Here is a 21,034-nt window from a genome sequence, read left to right as displayed (position 1 = left end):
AGTGTGGTGTTTAACTTTTCTGACTATGCTGTGCATACATACCAAGAAATAAGACAGGACAGAATGCTTGTGGATTGATAAATAAGAATAACACCATAACAAAAATAAACAAACCCTCCTGGTTTTATGATCTAGTTTTCCCAAGGGCATCGATGATGACTTTTAATACGGAATATGAACCAGTGTTTATTTTTCCCAGTCCCATTTTCCCCATTTTGAAACGAAGTTAGATCTCTCCATATGAAGCTGCTTGGCTCTTTTCTTCCCCTGTCCCTAGCAGTGTGTGGCCTAAAGATAGTTCCCTAGTACTGGAGCTCAGACCCCTAGGGATCCTGGCTGCTGAGAGTGTAGATGATGTAAGAGAGTCTCTAGCCTGCCTGTCTTTGCAGTTTTTGATTGGGAGGCGGGGACATCCTCCTGGCTGTGGGAACCTCCTCCTTCACCTGGAAAGATGCTCAGTCCTGTTGTACTTTATGTACAGCAAGTCGTGTAGTGTGTGTGTGTGTGTGTGTGTGTGTGTGTGTGTGTGTGTGTGTCGGGCGGCAGGGGGTGGGGGGTTGGGGAACTGTGTCTCCAGAACTGGTTGCTGAAATCACAAGGAGCAGCGAACCTCGGGGAGGATACAGGGTGAGAGGGCTGGAATGGACGGAACCTGAGAGCGCGAGCTCAGAAGAGGCTGGGAAAGTTGTCTGGGTGCATCCTGGAGCCAAGGCTGCCTAGGGAACTGCAGTGTGAGGTGCAGGCGGGGTGAGTGCGGGGACAGGGTCGGCTCAGGACCTTAGGGATCCTCTTTCTTTCTGCAAAAAGAAAATAGCAAGATGGTTGCCTCAGTTTTGGAAATGTGTCGGGCTCTATAGGTGTGTCCTAGGTGCAGACTGGAGATCGACAGGGAAGGGAGTAACAGCGGAGGTGGGGAAGCTGATCGCATCCTTTCTCCTTACTGGGATGTTTCACTCAATGGTGAGTCCCTGCGCAACGTGGCTGCTTCAGCATCATGAGCTGTGTCTAAGGAAAAGCCCTTTTTTTTTTCCCATTTTATTCATTTGGTTTCCTGACCTAACGTCAGTCGCACTGTAACTCTGGGAAGGGGAAGGATCAAATCCCAGGCTCCTGTTCTCAGCACCTGGGGCCCGGCCCCACCCATCTCTGTCCTCCTGGTCGGACTAAGAAGGAGCTGAACTTCCCACAAAGTCCTATTCCTGGAAGCCTGTCACTCCATCCCACCTCCATACCCGAGTGTTAAGGGAAATTAAGGGTCTGACTGGGGACACTGGCACTTTCTAAGCTAGACCGGCTGTCTGTCATTCTAGTCTTTATGAAGTTCTCGGCGACTCTAACAAGCAGGGGTTGGAGTTCCCCGCAGGTGGCCTGGGGAACTCTTTCCTGCCCCACACACGCTCCCTTCAGGTTCAGGACAAAGAACCACATTCTCTGCCTTCCAAATCATTCTGTGTCGATTCCTGAAGAAAAGTTTTAAATACCCTGAGAAGTCTAGTGATGCTGAAAAGTTGTTTTGACTCAGTAAAGTCATTAGGCACACCCGAGAATCCTCCTTTAGGTGGAAGATTTTCACAACACCCGGTTAGATAGGGCTTTAGGTTTGCAGTTGGACTCCCCCCCTCTCTCTATATATGTATGTATGTATATGTATGTATATATATCCTTCTTTCCTTCCTTCCCCCTTTTGAAGAAAGATTTCTCTGAGCTCATGAAGAATAAAGCGATACAAACGGATAGTATACTGAAAGGGCTGGGCACACAAGGCTGAAGTTGGAGCAGAGAGACCCACCCAGGTGGAGAGACAAGTTGTAAGGGGTGGGGGCGGGACAACTGGAAAATCCCTGGCATTGGAGAGAAGGAAGAGGGAGATGGGCTGGGGCATACACTGACAGGCCAGTAACACTGGAGCTAGCACTGCCAACACCCCCCCCCCATTTATCTCTGGCCTGCCTCAGGCACAGACAATTTGATTTCTAGTCTCAGAATATGACTGAACATCCTAGCTTCTCCTCCTCCTCCTCCTCCTCCTCCTCCTCCTCCTCCTCCTCCTCCTCCTCCTCCTCTTCCTCCTCCTTCTTCTTCTTCCTTCTCCTCCTTTTTCTTCTGTAGGGTGTGGCTCCTGGGTGCTCAAATTTTCTTGGTGTGTTCTTAACATGTCTGTGTGGGGGGTTGTGCAGTCTTCATTATTTCTTAGTAGCTAGAGGGTGGATGTAATGGCTGGAGTTATGGAATCTTAGACCATGAGGTGATTTAGGAACAGAACTTATTTTGATTTTTAAGGGTAATTAATGTGTGTATGAGTGTTTTATGTGTATAAGTGTATATGTCTGTGCACCTCATGTATTCCTGGTACCCAGATAGGCCAGAAGAGGGCACCAGATGATCCCCTGGAACTAGAGTTACAGATATTGTGAACTGTCATGTGGGTGCCAGGCACTGAACTTGGGTTCTCTGTAAAAGTAGCCGGTGCTCGTAACAACTGAACCATCTCTGAAGCCCCTAGGTCCCCTTTTTAAAGGTTTTAGCTACATTGAGAGACCAGGAGTGAAGGAAGGATGATTGGTTGAAGGCTCCAACTGCTCTCTGGGAAGAGCGGGGGTGGGGTACAGAGTTCTATTTGGAGAAGATGTATCTATTCTGTTTGTCAAATCATAGGTATACTTTAAAATCAACTCTGTAGAGATTAAATGCATGTGGATATGTAGTCCTTCCTCCAGCAAAGCTGCCGTCACAGCAAAGCACAGAGCATCCCATCCCCCATCAGTGTTCTCCCACACGTGACACAGCCTCACCTCCCACAGAAACATTTGCTTTGGTTTCTGGCCATCGGAATTAGATTTTTTTCTTTCTTGCTAGGATCATACTAGAGCTGTCTAACTTCTTTTACTGTGCAAGTGTTGTCAGGTGGGAAACAAGCTGTTTTCTCTTATGCAGAATCTGGAGGTGTGTGTGTGGGGAGGGGCAGAGACAAAGACAGAGACAGAGACTGGTGGAGGCAGGAGTATGAAAGGGAAGTGTGTGTGGAGGTGAGGAGCTGGGGGATTCAGGTGACAAGGCACAGAAGGAGGGGCTATTTGGTGTTGAGGAGGAAGGAGACCGACATGAGGAGGGAGGGGTGATGATGGAGGGGGTAAATAAGTCAGATATAGTGAGGAAGGTGCATGGGCAATCTGCCATGAAACCTGACACTTTGTGTCCTGACTTTTAGACTGCATGAACTGAAAATAAGCAAATATCTGTTGGAAACAATTTCAGGCTTACCCATACACCTACTCTCTTTTCCCACTGCTGTGATAACATCTCATGGCAAAGGCAAATTAAGGAATAATGAGGGTTTCTTTTTATTTTAAAAGATTTATTATTTTAAACTACGTGCATGTGTTCATGTATGTGGCCGTGTACACACGTTTGCAGGTGCCTGCGGAGGTCTGGTGACTGCAGAGGTCAGAAGAGGGCATTGGACAGAGACACCAGACCCTCTGGAGCTGGTGTGACAGGCATTTGCGAGGCACCCATGTGGGGGTTGGGAACCAAGCTCTGGTTCTCAGAAAGAACAGTAAGGGGGCTCAACCTTTGAGCCATCTCTCCAGCCTGGAGGATCTGATTTGGGCTCTCATCACGCCATGGAGGCCAATGCAGCAGGAGCATGAGGCAGCGGGTCACATGACAGTCACAGTCAGAAGGAAGAGGGTGATGGATGCTGGTGCCCGGCTCGCTTTCTCCCTTTGATTTGGTTCAGGACTCCAGCGTATTAGATGGTGACACACAACATCAGGGTGGGCTTTCCTGTCTCAGCCAGCCTCATCTAGGAAACCCTTTACAGACAGCTGGGGGTTTGTCTCCTACGCCATTCTGCATCCTATGAAGCTGCCAATCAATATTAACCACCAGACCAAAATCATGGTGTGAACTGGAAATTCACTCCCCTTTTCACAGTTGACTAGCATTTTACTGTTGAGTAGTTATTGAAGGTTATTTATTTATCCTATCATAAGCATTTAGATTGTTTCTAGGTTTGGGTATTATGATTAAAATTGCTACAACTCTTTGTGTCTAAGTTTTCATGTATGCAGTCTGTGCTTCTATTCTTCTGGTAAATTCCAGTTGTGGAATTAAGTGGGCAGCAATCTGACCAACATAACACCATGTGATTGTCCCTGTATGTTATTACTGAGGACACAGCCCTGGTTGTGTTCCTGTGCCAACACAGCAAGCTTAACAAAAAGCAAACACATGTCACAGCAGGCTGTGTGGGCACCCGATGAGCCTGCCCAATGAGACGCAGGTGTGAACTCCATACAGGGGTTTCCAGAGAAGCTTTTCAACTACACATAGCTCCCCCTATCAAGACCGTCCCAAGAGCAGGACTGTGTAGGGAAAACCTCTCTGGGCTCTGAAACCTGTGAGCAAGCCAGCAGTCCTGAGGTTGCTCCTCCCTGTCCTGATGCTCTGTGGCTATCAGTGGATAGCTTGGGTTGCTCCCAGATTCCTGTTCTGCTTCACAGCAAATATTTATCTTTTTGAAAAAGACTATTTTATTTATGGGTGTGTGGGTGTGTCTGCTTTCATGATTTTATGTGTGCCACAGATGCGCAGGGCGTTACAGACTACCATGAGCCACCATGTGGGTGCTGGGAATGGAACTGGTCGTCTGCCAGAGCAGCAAGTGTTCTTGGCTTGTGGAGCCATCATTTCAGCCCTCAGCTGTTCACCTCTTGAAACATTTTCTGGAGACCTGGAAACAAATGTCTGTGGGAGGCACTGCCGCCTCCACCCCTTACCAACCTTTCTGCCCTCAGGTTTTTTGGATGCTGGATTCTCAGCCAAAGGTAAACAAGACCCAAGGTAGGCGAAGGTTCAGAAGTCTGTCCCACTTTACCCACAGAGGGGACTGAAGATCAGGTGCCAGAACAACTGCATAGCACAAAGCCTGGGGCTCCGTGCAAGTCTGGCATAAACCGCTGCCCATTGGGGGATCGGAAATTCAAGGTCATCCCTTTACAGAGAGTTCGAGGCCATTCCGGGCTTCATGATACCCTGTCTTTAAAAAGAAAATTAAAATTAAATGCAAGAGTTAAGAACCGGGCTTGGGCCATGGCTGCCCGCAGAAAGCAGCCAGTGACAGACAAGAAGTAAAACCGTGTTTCAGCACACTGCCTACGATTATTTAGGCAGATAACACTTTAAACCCATTTGTAGCTTGGCAACTTTTCTCAGGGTTAATTATGGGTCACGCAGAGTCTTTCACTGTTGATATGACATTTCAAACTAAATGAAGCTCAACACAGTTCAGATTTTATATTGCTCGTTTGTCAACGACTTGACGACCTAGGCAGTTTCCAGGGGTCCCGTTCGTAATTCTGCTTTCTGTCCGCTTTGGTGATTGAGTACCAAGGGACCATCGTCAGCATATAGAGATGTGCCTTGCCAGGACTTTAGCTATCTGAGAGCTGTCATAGGGGACATGCAGAGATCCCATTTTCCATAAGGGAGCCTCAGGACTCAAGCCAGCCTTTAAATACAAAGCCGCGAGGTTTCCCCAATATTACATGCTGGCCATAGACTGTTATCACATAAAATAACACTACACCACACTTACTAAAGTAACCTCAGATGATATAGAACCAGCCATTAAGATAACGTGGAAACTGAAAGCCTCCATTGTGAGAGAAAATCCTTTTGAACTGACCTACAGTTCAGTTTTCAATTCACATCAAGACAGGAATTGATCATGGTTTCACTGTGGAAAAATCACGCAGCTGTCCTCTCTCTGGATAGAGAAATCCTCTGAGGTTCTCCACATGTTCCTTCTTTTGTGAACTGTTCTCCCCCCCCCCCCTCTCTCTCTCTCTCACACACACACACACACACACACACACACAGTTATTAATTGACCCATCCACTGCTGTTCTAACACCATAGGTGATTTCTAGTAACATTTAATTATATGGGATTTCAATCACTTTTAAGAACTGCTTTTTTTGTCAGGGGGAGGGATGGGTAATGTCTCACTGTATAGTTTCAATTTGTCTAGAAATCAATATATAGACCAGAGAGCCCTGGTTTGCCTCAGATTCATAGCAATCCTCCTGATTCAGCATCTCAAGTGCTGGGATTATTGACACAAACCACTAAGCTCAGAAAGGACTGCTTTAAAAAAGATTTATTAATTTTTATTTTACGAGCATGTGTGTATGCTAGCCATGACTTGTAGTACCTGACGACACCAGAAGAGGGCATCGAATCCCAAGAAACTGGAGTTGCGGATGGTTGTGAGCCACCATGTGGGTACTGAGAACTGAACTCAGGTCCTCTGCAAAAGTAGCTGGTACATTTTTATTTCAAAGACACCAGAAAATACAGTTCATTTTCATTTTTCCACAGCTACAGGCTTTCCCTTCCAAGGACTGAGAACTGAAAGATGCCTTCAATTTGACAATACAAAGGGGAGACTCTCAAGAGATTAAGTTACAGGAATGAGCAAGATTCAATCTTAGAACTCCACTATGGGAGATACAGTCATTTTGGGTAAAAGCCTAAAATAACCTATTTCGAAGGTAAAAATGCCTCACAAGAAAAGAAACAGAAGCCCTTGAATGCTGACTATGGTCCTGGCCTCAGGAACTAGTTTGAATAGAATATGCTTATATTCACATTCCTTAGGCATGGCTTTCTTTGCCATTTTGGTTAGGATTGTGACCAGAAAAACATATTTAAGACTGGGAATGTGAAACTGATGGGAGCAAAGGGTCCAGGGCAGAAATCCCAGCATTTTTTTCTGCAAGTCTCAGATGCTGGTGAGGTTTGGACAAAAAGTTGGGGATGGGGCATCTGGAATCCGTGGCATAGAATGTCTGCAGGACAGTTATGGACTGTAGCTATCTGATTGTGAGCCTAAACCTGCTTCTTTTTAAATTTTTTGTTGATTTTATTGAGCTATACATTTAAATCTTCTCTCCTCCCGTCCTCTCCATTTCTCTTCTACCCTCTCCCATGGTCCCCATGCTCCCAATTTACTTAGGAGATCTTGTCTTTGTCTACTAACCATGTAGATTAGATCCATGTATGTCTCTCTTAGGGTCCTCATTGTTGTCTAGGTTCTCTGTGATTGTGAATTGTAGGCTGGTTTTCTTTGCTTTATGTCTAAAAGCCACTTATGAGTGAGTCCATAAACCTGCTTCTTTTATAATACAAAAATGTGACATGTAAGAAAAGAGTGAAGACCAATATATGTGCCGACTACAATGCTTAAGAAATAAAATATTACTTGTGCCACCATGGCCCTCAGTGGTCATACCCATCACTGCTTCATTAGATGAATCACAGTCATACCCAGTGCCTGTCGTTCCTGTGTGTTTCTGTTTTTTTAATTTATTTTGTTTTTTGTTTGTTTTTAGGAATTTTATAGGTAGGTATTGTGCTTACTCGTGTTTGAAATTATATTTAAAGAACACCAACAGGATGTTTGAACATAGCACAAACAAAGTATTTTCACTTCAAACTATTTTGTTTGATTCAAAAAAACTGCATAAATGGAATAATTTCTATGAAATATCTACTTGCTTCTATTGGTAGCATTGCATTTGTGTGGCTCATTTTAGTAAATACATGTGTCTTATTTCATTGATGTTCCTGATAAGGTTTTATATTATTACACCTTACAGTATTTTGTGGAAAGAGGGTCTTGCTATGTAGCTTAAGATTGGTCTTGTACTTGCACCCTTCCTGCCTCAGCTTCCTACCTCTAAGTGCTGGGACTACAAGTGTATCTTAGAACTTCATTCATCTTTCATAGGTAGATAAAATAAGATCAGTCCTTAAACAAGAGGAAGCCATAAACTATGCTGGTTAGTTTTCTTGTTTTGTTTGTTTGTTTGTTTGTCAACTTGAGTTGTCTGGCAGGAGGGACCCTTAATTTAAGAAAAATGCCTTTAGCTGGGCAGTAGTGGTGCATACTTTAAACCCAGCACTTGGGAGGCAAAGGCAGGTGGATCTCTGTGAGTTCAAGGACAGCCAGGGCTACACAGTGACGCTCTGTCTTTGGTATGTGTGTGGGGGAGCCTTTATGAGATTGGCCTATGGACATGTGGCTGGGACCGTTTCTTGATTATAGTGATTGATACAGGGAAGGGGGAATCCAGCTCATTGTGGTGGTGCTGTATTTGGGTAGCTGGTCCTAGGTGCTATAGGAAAGCAAGCCAAGCAAGCCAGTAAGCAGCGTTCCTCCATAGTCTCTGCATCAGCTCCTGCCTCCAGGTCCCTACCCTGACTTCCCTTCGGAATGGATTGTGATGGGGCTGTGAAATCCTAACGAACCTTTTCTTCTCCAAGCTGTTTTTGGTCATGGCTATTATCAGAGTAGCAGGAAGCAAACTAGGATGCCATCTCTGCTAAACAAAGGTTTGTGTTTGAGAAAGTCCCATCTGCTTTGGGCTCAGCCTCCCAACATCAAATGCTCTCAGACCTGGGATCACTACTGCATCACGCTTTGTTTCCTCCTTGCAGGTTTGTGTGCTAAGCATTTACAAATTTCCTTTCCAGATGGTTCACTTTCATAAACCAGAACCTGGAATCGCTGATGACTAGGTTGGTATGACCTGCGCTAATGGCACAGAAGGAGGACTCCTTTGTTCTGCCCTGGACTCCCTCAAAGTTCATTTCTGGAATCTTCCTGAGCCTTATGAGTCTTGTTTTTGAGATAGTGTACATTACACCAGCCCTCAGCTGCCCAGAAGAGTTGCTGACTTCAGATCCTTCTCGTTCTCTTTGTGGTGAATTTATCACAGAGACTAATTTGTTTGGGAATCCAAATTAGATATATCTTCATAGTTGTCATTAATCACACCCCTTAAAAGTGTCTCTGTTTCCCAGGGCTGGAATATCTCAGAATGTCTGACAAATGCCAGATGCTACTGTGTGTCACTTTCCTTGGGGGAAGGAAAGATATGGTGACAGGGACTCTGTTTCTCTCTAGGATGCCAACCCAAGTAAATAGCTTCAAGATACTCTGAAGGCCTGAGGAGATGGAGAGGTTGGACTTTTCTGCCCCAGAGAATCTGAATAAGGATTTCCGGGTATCATGGCTGGACATCTGTGTAATTGACCTGCTTGCCAAACAATCATGATGAGTTTGATAAATCCTGATACATTGCATCTCAACATCTCCCTGCTCTGAACATGGTTCTTTCGATGACCATTGAGCTAAACTGACTCCTCTAGTGTCTTGGCCCCCATTGAGCACATAATCCTGCATTTTAAGAGCTCCTTAAGTCCCTGTGATACCCATATGATTGGGGGACTCTAGACACAGATTCACCTTATCCAGAGAGAGTTGATATCTTTTAAAAAATATTTTAGAAAATATTTTATTTTTATTATTTTAAGTATGTGTGTGTGTGTGTGTGTGTGTGTGTGTGTGTGTGTGTGTGTGTGTGTGTGTATTCGAGGCCAGAGCTATCAGATACCCTGGAGCTGGAGTTATAGGTAGTTGTGAGTCACCTGACACAGGTCCTGGAAGCCAAACTCAGGTCCTCTGGGAGAGCAGCTAAGTGCTCCTAACTGCTGAGCAGTCTTTCCAGCCCCAAGAGCTGGCACCTTACAGACCAGACAACGGTTATCACGTTTCCCATAAGCCTACTACAGTGTAGGTCCAGCTGGGATACATTTCGTCTTCCTTTGAAATGTTGTGACGCAGAGGGCATCTCCGTCTGCAGCCCTACTCAAGAGTATCATTAGCTCCTCCAGCCTGCATCAGAACTGTAGGGAAGGTGGTTAGAGCTCAAAGACTTCAAGGGGTGGCAAAACACTTCTCAAGGCGGAGGCCAGCGAGACTGATTGTGTGATCTCTGGGGAGTGCGTGTGGGAATTGCTCTTGGAGAAATAAAGGCCATTGTGATTTCTCAGGCAGTTGACACATTCCAGGGCCCCATCTAAGAACCTGTGTATTGTGTGCCCAAAGCTTGTAACATCCCCTGAAATTCAATGTTATTGTCATTCTTATTTTCTGAAATAATAAAAAAAAGTTAATTGAGGAAGTGGTCTCCTGTGTCAATGTGTTCAAGTGTATTTCCCACTTTTTCTTCTATGAGGTTCAGTGTGGTTGACTTTATGTTGAGGTTTTTGATCCATTTGGACTTGAGCTTTGTAGTAGAGTTTGAAGTCAGGGATTGTGATGCCTCCAGAAGCTCCTTTAGTGTAAAGGATTGCATTGGCTATCCTAGGTAGGAGACCACTTCCTAAATATAACCCCAGCAGCACAGACACTGAGGGAAACAATTAATATGGGACCTCCTGAAACTGAAAAGCTTCTGTAAAGCTACTCTTCACTAACAAAAATAACAGCAACAAAAAAGCACAGCCATGATCCCCCAAGGCCAGCGGCATATCATATCTAGCTTGACACCTGTCTCTGTCACTGTGGTTATGGCCTTTCTTTTATTGTGTCTACAATGTGAGTCCAAGAACGAGACTTTCTCAGTTCCAACTCAACTGTGAACTTGCCTTATGAATCTGATGTATTTTCTTTCTTTGAAATATTTGTGTGTGTGTGTGTGTGTGTGTCTGTGTGTGTGTGTGTGTGTGTGTTTATGCCATGCAAATGCAGGTTTTTGCAGAGACAAGAGGGTATGGGATCCCCTGCAGTTTGAGTTGCAGAATATTGTGAGCCACTGATATGTGTGCTATGAGCAGAACAAGAGTCTCCTGCCAAAGGAGTATGCACTCTTAACCACCAAACCGTCTCTCCAGCCCAGAGCATTTTGATCCTATTTGCTCCTCTTTCCACCCTCCCAAGAACCCCCTAACACCTTTGCTACCCCTTACTCCCCACTTCACCTTCTCTTTAAAAAGATTTATCATTGAGTGTAGTTAATTCTACCAGTATGTGCATGGGTGTGGGATCACCTGTCAGGGAATGGCCACCCCAGTAGTGGTCACAACCAAAGAAAAATCACTCTCCTTCCATGAACAGCCTTCAACTGTAAGTGGCTCCCCCTCCAGGAGCGCCTCCTGGTGCAGTTTCTTATATTCTTTACCATGCCCCATGGGGTCTTAGTTACCAGAGTCCAGCAGGCTCGTGAACGCAGAGGATGAGGTGTGGAGAGAAGCTGAAGGTAGGTGGTGAGTGGATGCTGATGGGACCAGGCTAAGGGTGGACCACCCTAGACATCCATTTCTTCTGGGCCCCAGTATCACAGAGGACCCCACTGCACCTCTTGGCCTCTGCAGAAATCGCAGCCTGGGTCTCTCCCAAACATCTGTGGAGCTAAGGGGATGCACATTTTTCAAACTTTTGGATCAAGGGATGAGATTTTAAATTTGTACGGAGAGCACAGATGGTGGTTGTTGTATTTTATGAGAACAATATTCTCGTTATTTTTAGAAGGGATAAGAAGGATTGCATAAGAAAAGAGAACTTTTATGTAAGAAACTCACATAGTTAGGAGTTCTCTCATTTCTGTCTCACCCTTCTTTTGTTATTTCCATTTCTTCGTTTGACCTTGTGTGTGTGTTCAAATGTAGAGAAGCCAGCATGTGTCTATCTAATATCCCCACAAAATTCACCCTGCCGTATGAATAAATATTACCTATTTTTACCGTTTTTTGTTGAATTATGTTACCAAATGAGATGTTAAACATAGCCTCGTGGGACGTGTCTGATGACTAGTAAAGCGAATCTATGAATATATTCCTAACAAAAGTGTCCCACAGATCCTGCAGTCTCTGAATTCTGACAACTTTGGGCGGGTTTGCTCTAATAGAATATAATGTACAAGCTGCCTGGAACACTCTGATAAGAATTCTAAAGGCTGTTGAATGTAAGGACCCAGTGCACTGGGCCAGAAGGACAGAGAGGGTCTTAATTTAAAATGTTTTAAACGCTCACTAGTAGGAAATGTGCAAAACGAAGATGAGAGCCATGCGATTAGGGAGGAGAAGGGAAGAAACTGGGCAAACAAGCAAACTCAAAGGCCAGGCAAGCATCAGTCAGCTGTTGAGACCCTGGCAGGGACATTGCTCTTCCCAGGCAGGTGAGATGGGTAATTTCTTAAGCAGTCATGGTTTATGTGTCTCCTTGTGTGCAGTTAAATGTATCTACACATGGGCTTCCGAGTCAAAGCACGTGTGTACCTTCAGCTCAGTCAGAGGCTGCCAGACATTTTCTGTATGAGGTTCAAAAAGTAGAAGTTTTCGATTCTTCTTATCCACACACAAAACAGTTTTCACTGCAAGCAGTACGAGAGAGGGTTTATTCTGAAGCCAAATATCAGTGATTACAACTGGGGAACACGGATGCAGGTTACCCCCAATTCCATGTTCCAACGTACAAGCAGCTTTCAGTTTCATGTTTCTGTAGCAATAAAAAGAAAGAAAAATAAAAAAATGAAATAAAGTAATAAACAAAAAAGGAGAAGACAAGGGCATTGATGGAAGTGTCAAAGGCAGTTACAGCCAAGCGGGGAGATCTCTCTTGAGGCCTCAGATGCTGTCTGATGAGACTCAGACTTTTGACTGATGGAAGCTGGTGGTTTACTTCGTTAACACATCCCAAAGGTTTTATTCTTAGTCCCAAGATAACACAGAGGTGGGCAGGGAGTGACTATTTGTGGGAGGGGCAAAGGGACCCCAAGGCAGTTTCCTATTAGGTTGTGTACATGCACTGTTCCAATCTCCATCCCTGAAGTTACTTTTCCTTAGTTTTGTGTTTATCATTAATCATCATCATCATCATCATTATTACTATTATTATTGTGTGTGCATGTGTATTGCACATGTGCACCCACATGCCTGTAAGCATGTGGACATGCTATGTCATGCATATGGGTGTTGGCGAACAGCCCTGCAGGCTTGGTTCACTCCTTTCACCTTGATGTGGGATGAGGGGATGGAACTCAGGTTTTCAGCCTTGTGTAGCTAGTTCCTTTCCCCACCGAGTCATCACGCCTCCTTACCAGTTAATCGGCCTTGCAGGCGATGTAGTGTAAGGTGAAGATTTTTCTAGAAGCTTTCACTCACATTTCCTATCATCCGCATCTTCAGATCTGGCTATTTTCTAGTGTGCTGGTTGCTATGGGACATTCTCACAGGCAAAGTGACATTTTTCCAACTCCTTGGTTTTATATATTTACAATTCCTTTGGTGAATAACACATCAAAAAGCCAGCCAGTTCCCATCTAACTTGGGCCACAATTCATTCAGATGCTGGAGACTCTAGGTCTCTGGTGCCCTCCAGGTAGGTGAGACCAGAACAGAATTCCAGAGAAGTGAGAGTGAATTCTCCAAGGTGATCTGAGACTATTAGACTCCAGCCCTGGGGACTACTGATCAAAGGAAATGTTTGTGACTATTTCTCCTCTTCTCAAATGTATTTCCCCAAGCAAGGGGAAGATGCTGAAGTCACAGAAAAGCAAGTTAAAAAATCCCCCTTAAAACAACAACAACAACAACAACAACAAAACCTTTGTCTAGGCAAATGGCTGCGTAGCCCCACATGGCTTTCTGAAATTTGAGGTCAAGGATAACCTTTAAAAAATTACCTTTGTTGATTAGTCTCATCTTGAACTCTTGATTTGAACACACAAATTTCATGCTGCTATTTCCAAGAGGAAAATCAGGCAGGGTCACTGAACTTGCTGAGAGTTGGGGGAAGGAGGGAGGTAGGATGTCCAGAGAAGGGGATGACAGTTTGACATCTGAAAACCCCTCCTGCTTTCACTGGCTGTTGGCACCAAGAATGGCCATAACCTTGGTGAGGTCTCAACAGGGAGACAGTGGCAGGTGGTCCCACACGTGAGACTGGCTGCTCTTCCAGAACTGGGGACACTGGCTGTGAACTGTGAGGTTTCCCTTGGCCAGTGAATAAAATGGGAAAGATAAATATGTTTTTGGAGTAAAATAGGAAGGTTGTCCCCATTCACAAAGATTTCCAAACTAATTGTGCAGAAAAACCTGTGGGGTTTGTGTGTGTGTGTGTGTGTGTGTGTGTGTGTGTGTGTGTGTGTACATGATTCATTCAAAATATAGGTTACTTATAACTTCCAAAGAAAAAAATATCCCAGTTGTACAAATTTCAGGTATGTTGCAGACTTGTCCACAGGCCTGAAAGGTGACATACACTTAAGAAATCAGGAAGGCCGCAATCAGATTCAGCTGGTTCAAATCCTGTTCATGTGACACTTGGTGCCAACGCTTATGAGTCTCAGTGCCCTATATAATCTGCTCTAGTTATTAAAAATGACCTTGTGAGGCAGGGGCGAAGGCTCAGTGGGTAAAGCACTCACCATGCAATCATGAGGACCTGAGTTCAGATCCCCAGCAGTCATGGAAAGCCAGACAGGCAAGTAAACCTCTGTAATTACAGTGCTCCTGTTGTGAGATGATAGATGGAGACAGGAGAATAGCCCCAAGCTCCTGGGTCTTGCAAAGAGACCCTCTCTCAGTCAAGTTGTGTGGTGAGAAGTAACAATGAAGGGGATGTTCTCAGACCTCCACAGGTCGTGGCACGTACAGGAGCATACATGCACACACGTGCATTTTAAATTATGATCGCGTATTTTACGGGTTTAGTGTGGAGTCTAGAGAGGGAAAGATACCTAATTAATGGTCTTTAAAGAGATAAAATGAAACATTACAGGCGGTTTCTGTGCAGAAGTTACTAATGGCCTACTAATCTCAGTGCAGGTCCTAAGGGATCGAGTGCGGTGGCACTCGAGCCGGGTACAAACACAGGCTTCTCTCTGTTGTCCGCTTTGATCAACAAATGTAGAAGCATTTTTTAATCTTTTATGCTGAGAAATGCGGACATAGTTTCTGACAAATGATAATGAGTACTTTGTATAAAAGTCTCCATGCCTTTAAAAGCCGGAAGTTCTTATTTGGGGGAAAGACAACAACCTGTAGATCAAGGAAGTACCTGGGTCTTCTTAGATCTTGTATCTCTCCACAATGGCCAGCATCTAGAGATTCTGAAGAGACAAGAGATGGGCTTTGGGGCCAGCAAGTCAGGAGACTTAGAGGTGAGATGCTGCCTTGAGGACTTGTCCTTCAGCTCCAGACCAGTGTGAACCATCCAGGTGCCGTGCTGGATGATGCCAGATGCCAGGCCTGGCGACAGGTGGACCCTGGGGCTCACTTGCCCTCCATTCTATGTAAACTGTAAGTTCCAGCCCAGTGAGAGACCCTGTCACAAAACCAAGATGGACAGCCTCCTGAGGAGCAACCGCTCCTCCATACACACAGGTCTGACAGAGATTGTTTCTATAAATCTTTATGGTCAAATGTGGACTCAGAAATTAATATCCAATCATGCTTCTCAGATGGAAGGAAGGCTTCTTATTTGATGAGGTGATATTCTAGCTGGTCCCAAAGAGCCCCTGGTGACGTTCAGTGTGTTGTGTCTGACAGGAGCCGCACAACCGGAGACAATTCTATTCTATTTATTTTCTGCTCTTAAATAAAAACGGTTGTGGAGTCTCTGCTCTCTCTCTCTCTCTCTCTCTCTCTCTCTCTCTCTCTCTCTCTCTCTCCCTCTCCCTCTCTGTCTCTTTCTCATCCTCCCCTCTTCTCCCCTCCCCCTCTCTCCCCTTCCTCTGCTTTTAATTTTTGAAATTGTAAGTAACAGAGATGTCACAATAAGGTGATGGATTTTTATGATTCAACACTTACTGAAGACCAAAAGAATCTAATATACAGAATCACTGATGTTACACATCTGACTACATCAGAGACAAGACAGTGAGGTCAGTCAGTGGACCCCGGGAGGGAAGAGAAGACACTTTAGAGAACACATAGCCCCTGACAAGTCTCTTTTCACTTATCGCTGTGTCTGATGGGATTTGAGGTCTCAGGGCAGTGGCTAGTGGATTCTGATCTCATTATTCACCCAAGAGATGGAGAAGCAGGGACAGGGGAACTTTATTTCTCTCTGTCCAGTGAAAGTGTCACACAGCAGCCGTGAGAAAATGTGGACACAGCCTGATTCCTACTTTTATAGTAAGCCAAAGGATTGGAAAGGGGATGCAAAGAGAGCCTTGTTGGAGGGGCGTGGGTCGGGTGAAGCTCAGCATTGCTGGAGTGCAGCTACTCACCAGTGACAAGCAGCGACGGCATGCGGACGCCTCTCTGCCTCTCTGCTGCATGCATCTCACTTATATTGAAGCACAGAAATATGACCCTGTGGTCTTTGCCCTGTAGCTTCACTGGTTTGTTTTCTCTGTATTTTTTCTAATTTTATAGGTTAGAACAGTATATGATTTTCATTTCTGCTCTTGATTGATCCTTTCCTTTCCCCAGAAGGCAGTTGTTTTTCACACTTTGCTAGTGGAGTGCTGGGATATGCGGGCAGACAGGACTATGAGTTCCCTGAACCATGGCCTGGGTATTCACTGCTTTAGTGAGCTGCTTCCCTGTGGGAACCTTGTTTCTGTCAACCTAGTTCTTATATTTGTGGAGTGTGTAGGAAGAAAGCAGGACCTACCTCCAAGGGTATTTGAGATGACTTGACAGAGAGACTCCATAAATTGTGTTTTACTGTGTGTATGTTGCATGCGACTAGCATGTGTGTGTCGTATGCATGTTGGCGGGTGCCCGTGTGTGTGTGTGTGTGTGTGTGTGTGTGTGTGTGTGTGTATTTGTGTATGCATTGAGGCCTGAGGTTAATGTCAGGGATTTTTTTTTTGTAGAAAAAAACTCTTTTCCTTTTAAAGATTTATTTATTTATTTTGTATACAACATTCTGCCTCCATGTATGCCCACACGCCAGAGGAGTGTGCCAGATCTCATTAGAGATGGTTGTGAGCCACCATGTGGTTGCTGGGAAGTGAACTCAGGACCTCTGGAAGAGCAGCCAGTGCTCTCAACCACTGAGCCATCTCTCCAGCCTCATGTCAGGGATCTTCGTCAATCATTCTGCCATCTTATTCAAGTAGTCAAGGTCTCGTAATCAAACCCAGAGCTCACTGATACTGTCAGCCTCACTAGTTAGCTTGTTCTGGGAATCACCAGTCTCCACCTTTCCAGACTGGATCACAGATGAACCACCACACCCTTTGGCATTCACCTAGGTGTCTGGGGATTTGAACTCTGGTCCTCCCCATGGAGTAAACACTTTAAATCATCTTTCCAGACCTCCAGCTGCCATAAAATAGGCTCTCAGCCAATATTAATTATTATAGTGTCCATGTGAGTTTTTTGTGTGTGCTTGAATAACAGTTCTGTCCATGAATACAGAGATCAATGCAATTCTTCAATGTCCTGTTGTGGAAAACCCTCTCGGTTGGCTGAGGTAGAGGCCAGCATTTGGGTGTAATAAAAGTAAGGACTGGAGTAAAAATGACCTCTTTTGTAGGTGATTGACATCAGCCCTTAACAAAAGCATGAGTTCCCATCTGTATGGGACCCCTGTCAAACACTTTGCCCCACCTGTTCCTATGACTACGTGTGCTGTCCCCAGCCATGTACCCTGTAGGAACAGCGAGCACTGTAGAGGACACTGAGTGATCTATGAGAGGCTCCAGAACAGTGGTTCTCAACCTGTGGGTCATGAACCCTCTGGGAGTCGATTGACCTTTTCACAGGGGTTGTGTATCAGATATCCTATATATCAGATATTTACATTATGATTCATAACAGTAACAAGATTATAGTTATGAAGCAGCATGAAAATAATTTTATGATGGGGGTCACCTCAACCAGGGGAACTGTATTAAAGGGTCGCAGCATTAGGAAGGTTGAGAACCGCTGCTCTAGAGAGATGAATGGAACTTTGACTCAGGGTCCACTCTTAGGGTTCCAGCTTAGCCCAAACCCACCCAGAGAAGGTTGAGTGCAGACTCAAGAGTAGACAGTGAAGCCATTGTTACTAGATGGTTCTAAGAAGCCTCTTTGGGGACGTGAGGAGACGACTCGGTGACTAAAGCACTTGCTGAGCAAATGAGAGGACCCACATTCAGACCCCAGAAACCCACACACCTGCCAGGTGTGCGTGTGTCTGGTGTCCGGATTGAAACTCCAGCATCAGAAGGCAGAGCCAGCTGGGAGATCCCCAGAGCAAGCTGACTAGAAGTGTAGACATTTTGAGGATCTTTGAGTTTGATTAAGAGACCTTCTCTCAAAGAACACACTAGAAGGGCAGTGTCATCAACCTCTGGATGCCAAATATGTGCATTAGATCATACATACATGCAAAAATACACAACAATACATACATACATACATATATACAGAAATAGAAGAAGAAAACAAAAATTAATCCATCTTAGCCTAGTATGTAATATTACAAACCACAAAAGATTCTGGGTGGGTTCACTGTATCTGTTCCCACAGGTGGCAGCTACTTATGCAAACATGCAACAAAAGAGGGCAGGAAAACCTGCATCTGGTTGTTCAGCCTTCTCCCCTCCCTCACCACCCTAGGAATACGAGCACAGCTAATGGCCATGTGCCAGCCCCCGATGCTGTGTGCTGATTAATTAAGTTTTTATCATACCGTCATTTCCAATAAAGAAGTTTGAAATGAAAACATCTCATTCACAGCTCAGGAACGAAAATATTTTAGTCACAGAGAAATCTGCTTATTTACGTTGTAGGAAAAGATGTGTAAAGGAGCCAGGAATCATTCCAGTCTGTTGTGATCTGGCAAGACGTCTCTTTGCGCATTTTGAAGGTTTTCATAGCACTTTTTTTATAACGTACTCATTCACGCTTTCTTTCTACCCGTCTTAGTATCTCACCTATTTCATAAATATCAGCCCAATTTTAACATCTCTTGTACACACATTTCTATGAATTAGTGTTGCTTTTCAAGTATTAAGCCATTTCATGGTTTCCTGCTCCTATCTGGAGTAAAAAGTAGACAACCCCTCACTGAATCGATGTTTGGATTTATCCAAGCATCTATACTGGACCATCTGATGGGCGGTATAGTCTTGATTTGCTTTTCTCTGTGTGATTTGCATTGGCTAATTGGATTCTGAAAAATATGATGGGTAGATCTGTGATCCGCATAATTGCCTTTTCCATTTGCTATTTCAGGTTGTTTGTTACACGATGGTGTGAGATCGCACAGAGCTGACCTACAGATGCCTCAGCCTGCAGTCAGAAAGGCGACCCTAGCTTTATATCAAGACCCGCAGCCTGGAAACAGGCCAATGACTTGTGCAATTCTGCTTGGAGTGATGGGTTACCCAGCAACTGCGCCCTCCTGAACAAATCGTGATCTCTACTTTCTCCAGTATCATGTTGCCCCTTGTAAACCTGGTGCAGAAAAAAAGCAGGAAATAACATGGATGTTATAATGGGCAAATAAATATTTATCATCCTATGCATTTCAAATCTAATTAAAGGGATGGAAGTTATTTAAAAAATCTCAATTCTAATTTCTGATTATTAAGATTGATAAATGAGGTGAAATATACAATAGTTGCAGTTAATGGACACACACATATGACAGAATTAAAAAGAATAAACTTGCCGGGCAGTGGTGGTACTTGCCTTTTATCCCAGCACTTGAGAGGCAGAGACAGGTGGATCTCTGTGAGTTCGAGTCCAGCCTGGTCTACAGGAGCTAGTTCCAGGACAGGCTCCAAAGCTATAGAGAAACCCTGTCTTGAAAAAAAAGAAAAAAACTAAAAAAAAGAAAGAAAGAAAAGAAAAAGAAAAAGAAAAAGAAAAAAAAAGAGAATAAACTTGAGCACATAACAACACACATCTTCCAACATGAACGGCAGGAAAGTTTACAGACAGCGATGCACATGAGTAAATCCTGCAACTGCTCCAGGGAGTGACTCAGAGGAAATGGAAACTGTGGTATTTGAAAGAATAACACACAGAAAATGTTCAAATTGAACAAAAGTAATAAATTCCAAATCTAAAAAGACTAATGCACAAAGGTTCAAACAACATGAAATCCTTATAAGACTTATCATAATGAAGTCTGAACCAGTGATAAGAAAGAAAGAAACATGGAAGCCACTGGCTGGTGTCCTCGTATTGGCTTCCCTGGACACAGCGACAGCAGACTAATCATTGAAATGTTGCAAACAAAAATCCACTGCAACAGAATCCAACAGTACTGATGCCAAAGTGTAAACTAAATAAACTTGGCACACAGAATTCTACCCAGGCAATGTCTTCCAAAAATCAAAACAATATAAACTATGTGTCAGGCATGCAAAACTAGAGTAATTTATATATATAGGAGGCACTCTGACAAGATTTACTTTCCAGTTTACTTTTCTGAACTGTATGTTAGTTAAAAATAGTTATTTACAGGACGGTGAGTTATGTTTTTATCCGTATTTACCGTGGAAAATAATAAAATCAGAAGGGTAAGCAAGTGCATGATGTCATATACTGGAGTGTTTGTGGTAGCCAGAGAGATGGCGCAGGCGTGAGGAGCACTTGCTGCTCTTTCCAGTGGACCTGAGTTCAGTTCTCAGAGTTCACATCAGGAGGCTCGCAATCCTTCCCAGGGGCATCTGAATCTGAGCTCCTTATCTCTTTGAGCACCCCCCTTCCCGCAACGTACACACACACACACAATTAAAAATAAAATCTTTAAAATAAACACAAACTGATACAATTCTAAGATTTGTAATTTATAATAACATACCAATGTTCATTCTTGAAATTGTTTGTTGCATCTTGGTTGTGTTAGGGCAATACCTGTAGAGAGCTAGGTGAGGCATGGATGGTACTATTTTATATTTTGAGATTAAATCTGAAGCTATCTTATTATAAAGAGGTAGAGAATTAAGCAGCTGTGGTCTGTCACCAAAGCCACTCTAGATCATAGCTCAGAGGAATCTTGAATAGTGTGGATATAACATCAGTTTCTCTAGAATGGTGATTTAAGACTGTCTCAGTTGGCTTAGGGGTTTGAACACTTGGTTCTCGGAAGGTGGTGGTTTGAGGAGGTAATGGTGTTTCAGCGGCTAAGAGCACTGCCTGCTCTTCCAAATGTCCTGATTTTAATGTCCAGCAACCACATGGTGGTTCAGAGCTGTCTGTAATGAGATCTGGTGCCCTTTTGAAGAAG

At 44.2% G+C, this 21,034-nt stretch overlaps 1 long non-coding RNA gene across 1 annotated transcript; it reads left to right on the top strand.

The window, feature by feature from the left end:
* Window positions 1-579: 579 nt before the first annotated feature.
* On the top strand, window positions 580-19,632 carry LOC148123151 (uncharacterized). The gene is made up of 3 exons (XR_015735328.1): window positions 580-747; window positions 858-960; window positions 19,030-19,632. It is a non-coding gene; the product is annotated as an uncharacterized LOC148123151 (long non-coding RNA).
* The last annotated feature ends 1,402 nt before the right edge of the window (window positions 19,633-21,034 follow it).

Source organism: Myodes glareolus, chromosome 2 (assembly GCF_982192425.1).
Source record: "Myodes glareolus chromosome 2, mMyoGla1.1, whole genome shotgun sequence".
NCBI lineage: Eukaryota > Metazoa > Chordata > Mammalia > Rodentia > Cricetidae > Myodes > Myodes glareolus.
Note: the sequence above shows the minus strand (reverse complement) of the source record. Positions and strands in the feature narration are given on the sequence as shown.